Source organism: Ovis canadensis, chromosome 7, assembly GCF_042477335.2.
Source record: "Ovis canadensis isolate MfBH-ARS-UI-01 breed Bighorn chromosome 7, ARS-UI_OviCan_v2, whole genome shotgun sequence".
NCBI classification, from domain to species: Eukaryota; Metazoa; Chordata; class Mammalia; order Artiodactyla; family Bovidae; genus Ovis; species Ovis canadensis.
In genome coordinates, this window is record NC_091251.1 from 29,615,782 (window position 1) to 29,622,361 (window position 6,580).

The 6,580-nt window shown below is 44.9% G+C and overlaps 1 pseudogene; it reads left to right on the plus strand.

Annotated features, from left to right (window-relative positions):
- The first annotated feature begins 4,678 nt into the window (after window positions 1–4,678).
- Window positions 4,679–5,270, plus strand: LOC138444039 (ras-related C3 botulinum toxin substrate 1 pseudogene; annotated as a pseudogene).
- Window positions 5,271–6,580: the final 1,310 nt, after the last annotated feature.

Genomic DNA, 6,580 nt, shown 5'->3' on the forward strand with positions numbered 1-6,580 from the left:
CAGGAATCAAACCTGCGTCTCTTATGTTTCTGCAGGGGCAGGCAGGTTCTTTACCACTAGCACCACCTGGGAAGCCCAGTCAAGGACATGCCACTTACCAAACACTTGGCAAATTTAGGAGTTTTGGTGTAATAATAACTATACTTGGTTGCTTGCTCTGTACGAGGTACAGTGATAAAGCTTTACAAAATCTCATTTTTCCCTTTGGGAGCAAGGTAAAGTGATGCAATGGATATTGTTGATGAACTTCAGGTCCCTTGCCAACAGCACCTGTGACTATCTTTGGGTGCCTACTTGTGAGCCACTGAAGTCATCTTGGCTGAGTACAGAGAGCTCCTACACCCTGGGGGCCAGGTGTTGGATTGTGGCCCAGTCCCCTCAGCTTGCATATCCTCTATGGAACTTTGTAGGAACTCTCCACCCTGCCTGCCTCCCTCCCTCCGCATCCTGATCCCCTACTCCCTGAGGTCTTCCCTGGAGTTGTTTCTTTATAAATCACTTGCACATTATTCCTTAGCTCCCACTATGCTTCTGGGGAGTCAGCCTCAGACAGGGAGGATTAATTACCACTCTTTTTCCAGAAAGGAAACTGCAGTTCAGAGGGGATTGTAACCCAACTCAGGGAACTCAGTAAGAAATGGGGGGCTGGGGTTTGACTCCTTGATTTCTGATCCCATTTGGCCTCCATGTGTAAACACGGCACGTGCCCCCACACCCTAGCCCCTCGTCCCTAGGATCTGTATGCGATTGGGGCAGGTTGATGGGTCAGCAGCCTCCGTCCTAGGTTCTGGAAATGGACAATGTCTGGGTAAATCTGATAATTAGATCCATGCCTTTGTTCCTGGGCCTCTCTAATTACCTGCCTTTTACCTCAGGCTCACCAAACTCTGCAGGAGTCCTGTGTATGCATGTATTCATTTAGTCATTTATTTACTCTTGCAGTCACCTACCCATCTAACCTCATCCATTCGGCTAACCCCGCCCATTCATCTAACACCTACCATCTACCCATCCATCTGTCATCCCATCTGTCCATTCATCCATCCACTCTCTCATCCATCCATGTATTCACCTATCCATTCACAGCCCCCAGTAACATTCTAGCAGGGGACATGGATTTATTCAGAAGTCAATTGCCATACCTTGGGATCTGTGCCCCATGGGAGAATGTATAGGATACTAGGGGCTCATAGGAGGGATACCTGATCCAGCCAAACTTCCCAAGGCACCTGAACTGGGATCTGGCAGGTAAATAGTGAAGAGAAGAGAGGAATAGGTAGATTGTCCCAGACAGAGAGGAGAGCAGGTATGACACAATCCAATGGCCAGAGGTGAGTGAGCGTGTGAAAGGTTCTAAGGAATGAAGCACGTTCATCTAGCTGGTCTTATGTGAGGGGAGGAGGTGAGAGATGAGGCTCGAGTAGCTGGCTGGGGCCAGTTGTGCAGGACATTGCTTTTGAGTGAAGGAGAGGATTGGGAGTGAAGAGCAGTGGGTGCCTCCAAAGAGTCTGGGGTGGTGTTGGTTTAGTCACTAAGTCCTGTCCGACTCTTGTGACCCCATGGACTGTTAGCCCGCCAGGCTCCTCTGTCCATGGGATTCTCCAGGCAAGAATACTGGAGCGGGTTGCCATTTCCTTCTCCAGGGGATCTTCCCAACCCAGGAATGGAATCTGGGTCTCCTGCATTGCAGGCAGATTCTTTATCAACTGAGATACAAGGGAAGCAGTAGGGGAATATCAGGAGCAGGTTTGTATGTTTTAGAAGGCCACTCTGAGAAGAAGGGATGGGAGGAAGGGGCCAGCAGTGGGACTGTGGTTGGGGAGGGGGTACCACTTGCCAGGGTGGCAGTGCCACGTGATGCTGATGGAGACAGGGGCTGCTGCTGTTGCAGGGGGAAGGAGAGAAGTGAAGTTTTGCGCCAAGAGGAGAGAGAATTAGAAGTGGGTGGGATTTGGTGATTGATTGGGCATGGGAGGCAGGGAGAGAGAAAGTGAAGGGTGATTGCCTTTTTCCGGCCTGTGTGGTGGGGTGAGCGGAAGTGGAACTAACCAAGTCCCAGAGGGAAAGCAGGTGGGTAATGCAGGAGACCTGGGTTTGTTTGCTGGGTCAGGAAGATCCCCTGGAGAAGAGAATGGCTACCCGTTCCAGTATTCTTGCCTGGAGAATCCCATGGACAGGGGAGCCTGGCAGGCTACAGCCCATGGGGTCATAAAGAGTCAGACACAACTGGGTGATTAAGCACAGGACATGAGGCTGGAGGTCTGGTGCTTAGTTTGGGGCAGGTTGAGTCTGAGCAGCCCCTGGGGCTTTCAAGTAGGGTTGTTCAGAAGATAATTTGATATCTAGGCCTGAAGCCCCAGACAGAGACAGGCACTGAGAGCAGAGAGGTAGGTAAGGGACTTGCCTGGTGACACATTGGATAGGACGCCCTCCTCGGTCAGTTCCATATGCCCCATGGTAAACAAAAAGATGTAAGTGTGACCACCACCCCTCGGAGTAGATGGGAAGGGCCAGGGGGGTGTGCGGACTGAGAAGGAGTGAGCCCGCTGTCTTCTGCCAGATACCTCAACGCTGACTGCCTCCCTGAGCAGTGGGCATCTCCCTTCTGGACTCCACTCCACACATGGACCGCCTTCCTAGGCTCGCTCCACTCTCCAACAAGCACTGGGTGCCTGGTCTCTGTGCATCAGAGCTTCCTCCCGTTGGCCCCTTTCCCCAGAGCCCACTGGGCAGCAGTTACGTGGGTCAAGTCTGGATGCGTTTCTCTGCTTACCATGGGACGGCCTCTCCTTCGGGAGGGTTCTTTTGCATGAAGGAAGAAAGAGATATTGCTCTTCCCTGTGTGGCTGCTCACCAGAGCTGGAGGGGAGTAAGCATGCTTGTGTACTTGGAAGCTCAGGGGTCGACCTCTCTCCACCACTGCTTTTTAGAAATGTCTTTAATTATTCAACAACTATGGGCACACTGTAAAAAAGATATATAGCTCAGAACAGAAACAAATAAATATGATAGACTTCCTGCCCCTCATCCTGCTAGTGTTTTTACTTCACACTCTAGTGACAATTATCTTTCCAGATTTCACACTACACACACACACACACACACACACACATACTATGTCATGCTCATCAATTGGTTTTTTGGGTTTATAAAAATGTACTAGACATATTTCTACATCAAAATGTATATAGCTCAACTTTCCACTTTTCCTTTTTCCTATAAAAATCATACAAGTTTATGGTAGAAGATGTGGAAATTCAGAAAAATATATAAAAAAAAGAAAACCCAAATCTGCCAGCATCCTAAAATCTCATTACCCAAAGATAATGATTAACATTGAGGAAAACACATAAAATTTACTTTCACTGGACAATATTAGAAGAAGAAACTAATGTTAGAAAGCACTATGGAACTTCAAGTAGATTTCCCTTCAAAATAAGAGACATTAATCCTTACACATTTCTAAACTTTAAGTTAAATTGAGAAGTTTAAGCTGTAATGTTTTATTTTAATGATATGATTTCTAGTTTCTTAATGATTGCTAGTTTAGGAAGAAAATAAAGATTTCTCTGGTAAAAATCAAAAGGTACAACTGCTTTCTAAACAAACAGACTAAACTCATCTATCTATGCATATATTTTTATTTTTTTGTTTTTTTTGTTTTTTGTTTGTTTTTTTTTTAAATTTTAAAATCTTTAATTCTTACATGCATTCCCAAACATGACCCCCCCTCCCACCTCCCTCCCCACAACATCTCTCTGGGTCATCCCCATGCACCAACATGTATACTATCATGTAAGAATTGAATCGCCAGTCCATGTCTGACGTAGGGTGCAGTATGCATATATTTTTAAATTAAAAATAATTTTTTTAAGGAGGCCTACTGTTAGGATAACTTGTCAAGATAAATTATTGACATATTCAATCACTTTCAAAAAGAACAAACACATCAGGAAGAAATAATTATCACTTACTCTTGATACAAAACCACACAGATGATGTGTGAGCCCCAGGCATTCAACAGTTACCAGCCTCTTCCCACAGTACCTGACCAATGGCAGCTTGGCTCTGTGGAATGAGAAAGCACAATTTCCTACACTTCTTTAAAGGCTCAGAATCATGCCACAATTTAGATCACATTTTATCTGGGGTGTGACTTTCATGTACAGTTCATTGCCTTTCCCAGAGTCACTAATTACCTTTCTTATCCTTGTTGCTCAGAAGTGCTGCACGCCTTAATTCCATGACGGTACTCAGCATCCTAGCGTATTCCTCATAGGATTGACTAATACTGTTTTCTTTGAGGTTGTTCTTCACAGACTCTTCTGATGTCTCGTTCTGATTGGAGCTAATTGCTCATTAGGCCAGCTTCACAGCTGTCCTCCTGGTATTTCTTTTCGTTGTTCTCCTGGATTAGTTCTATGACTTCTGGAGTCTGTTGTCTTCTTTCTTGGATTCTGTTTTCATTTTTCTGGGGTACATCCTCAAGGCATTTTTTCAGAAAATGTGGAGTCCCACTCCAGAGCCTGGGAACAGCAGAACCGTAGAGGGGTGGGGAAGATAGATGTGAGTGGAGAGGCTACTTCCTGTTTCTCTGCAGTTTTCCCCAGGTTTGGGTGGTGGCCGTTGTTGGGCTCCAGCTTTCAGTCGGGGGAGGGAAGACGAGGTGGTGTGGACCATGGTCCCAGGCACCCTGTCCTCCACCACCCTCCACCTCATGGTGAGCTTGCTGCTTCTCACCGCAGTGTATCTGCTGCTGGGCTCAGTGAGCGGTCCAGGGGCCGGCCGTCAGGTGCGTGGTGGTGGGAGAGCTAGCTACAGGGAAAACTTGCCTACTGATCAGTTATGCAAGCAATGCATTTCTTGAAGACTATATCCCCACTGTCATTCTGCTAATGTCATGGTAGATGGAAAATCAGTGAATCTGGCCGTATGGGATATAGCTGGTCGAGAAGATTTTGATAGATTATGTCCCCTGTCCTATCTACAAACAGGTATTTTCTTCGTTTGCTTTTTTCTTGTAACATCTGCATCACTGGAAAATATTTGTGCGAAGTGTTACCTTGAAGTGTGATATCATTGTCCCTAAACTGCTATCATCCTGATGGGGCTAAACTTGACGGTAGAAATGATAAAGCCAATGACTGAGAAACAGAGGAGAACAAGCTGATTATTGTCACCTACCTGCAGGGCTTAGCTATGGCGAAAGAGATCTGGGCTGTGTAATACCTGGAGTGCTTGGCACTCAAGACAATGTTTTTGCTTGTTAGTTTATAATAATGTTCAAAATTTAATTAATTTATTATAATTGGAGGATGATTGCTTTACAATATTCTTTTGATTTCTGCCATACATCAACATGACTCAGCCAAGGTATACATATGTTCCCTCCCTCCCACCTCCCATCCCATCTTGCCCCTCTAGGTTGTCACAGAGCACCAAATTTGAGCTCCCTGCATCATACAGCAAGTTTCACTGGCTATTTGTTTTACATATGGTAATGTTTATGTTTCAACGCTGCTCTCTCAATTTGTCCTGCTCTCTCCTTCCCCTGCCCTGTGTCCAGAAGTCGGTTCTCTCTGTCTGCATCTCCACTGCTGCCCTGCAGAGAGGTTCATCAGTCCACAACATCTTTCTGTATTCCATATATGTGTTAATATATGCTATTTGTGTTTCTCTTTCTGACTTACTTCATTCTGCATAATAGGCTCTAGGTTCTTCCATCTCATTATAATTGAATCAAATGCATTCCTTTTTCATGGCTAATATTCCATGGTGTATATGTCCCACAACTTCTTTATCCATTCATCTGTCAGCGGACATCTGGGTTGCTTCCATGCCCTAGCTATTGTAAATAGTGCTGTGATGAAGAGTGGGGTGCATGTGTCTTTTCATTTATGGTTTTTCTCAGAGTATGTGCCCAATAATGGGATTCCGAGCCATATGGTAGTTTTATTCCTAATTTTTTAAGGAAACTCTATACTGTTCTTCATAGTAGCTGTATCAATTTGCATTCCCACCAACAGAGCAAGAGGGTTTCCTTTTCTGGCATTTATTGTTTATAGATTTTTTGATGATGGCCATTCTGACAGGTGTGAGGTGATACCTCATTATAGTTTTGATTTGCATTTTTCTAATAGTTATATTGAGCATCTTTTCGTGTGTTTATTAGCCATCTGTATGGTCAGAGAAGCCTGGCGTGCTATAGTCCGTGGGGTCACAAAAAGTCAGACACAGCTTGGCTACTGAACAACAACAAGATATTGTTTGATGAAGTTACCTGAGACATCCTCTGGCCCACCTCCCTTTGAGAAGAGGAAGAGAAAATGCCTGCTGTAAATATCCAGACCCTCTCTTGCTCTGTCCCAGCCCCTGGAAACCTTTATAAACTTTGCTCAAACCATGGAGCCTTTGCACTGAATATCAAATTTGTGTTACAGATTAGTTTTTCCATAAAACCATCTTGAACCAATCAATAATTTCTAGGTTTTGCTTGTTTAAAGTGTAAGGGTTCAAGCTTTCACATTCTATTAAAGTTCAGCCCTAAAATGACAAACTATCTTAAAGCCTTATTTTTCAA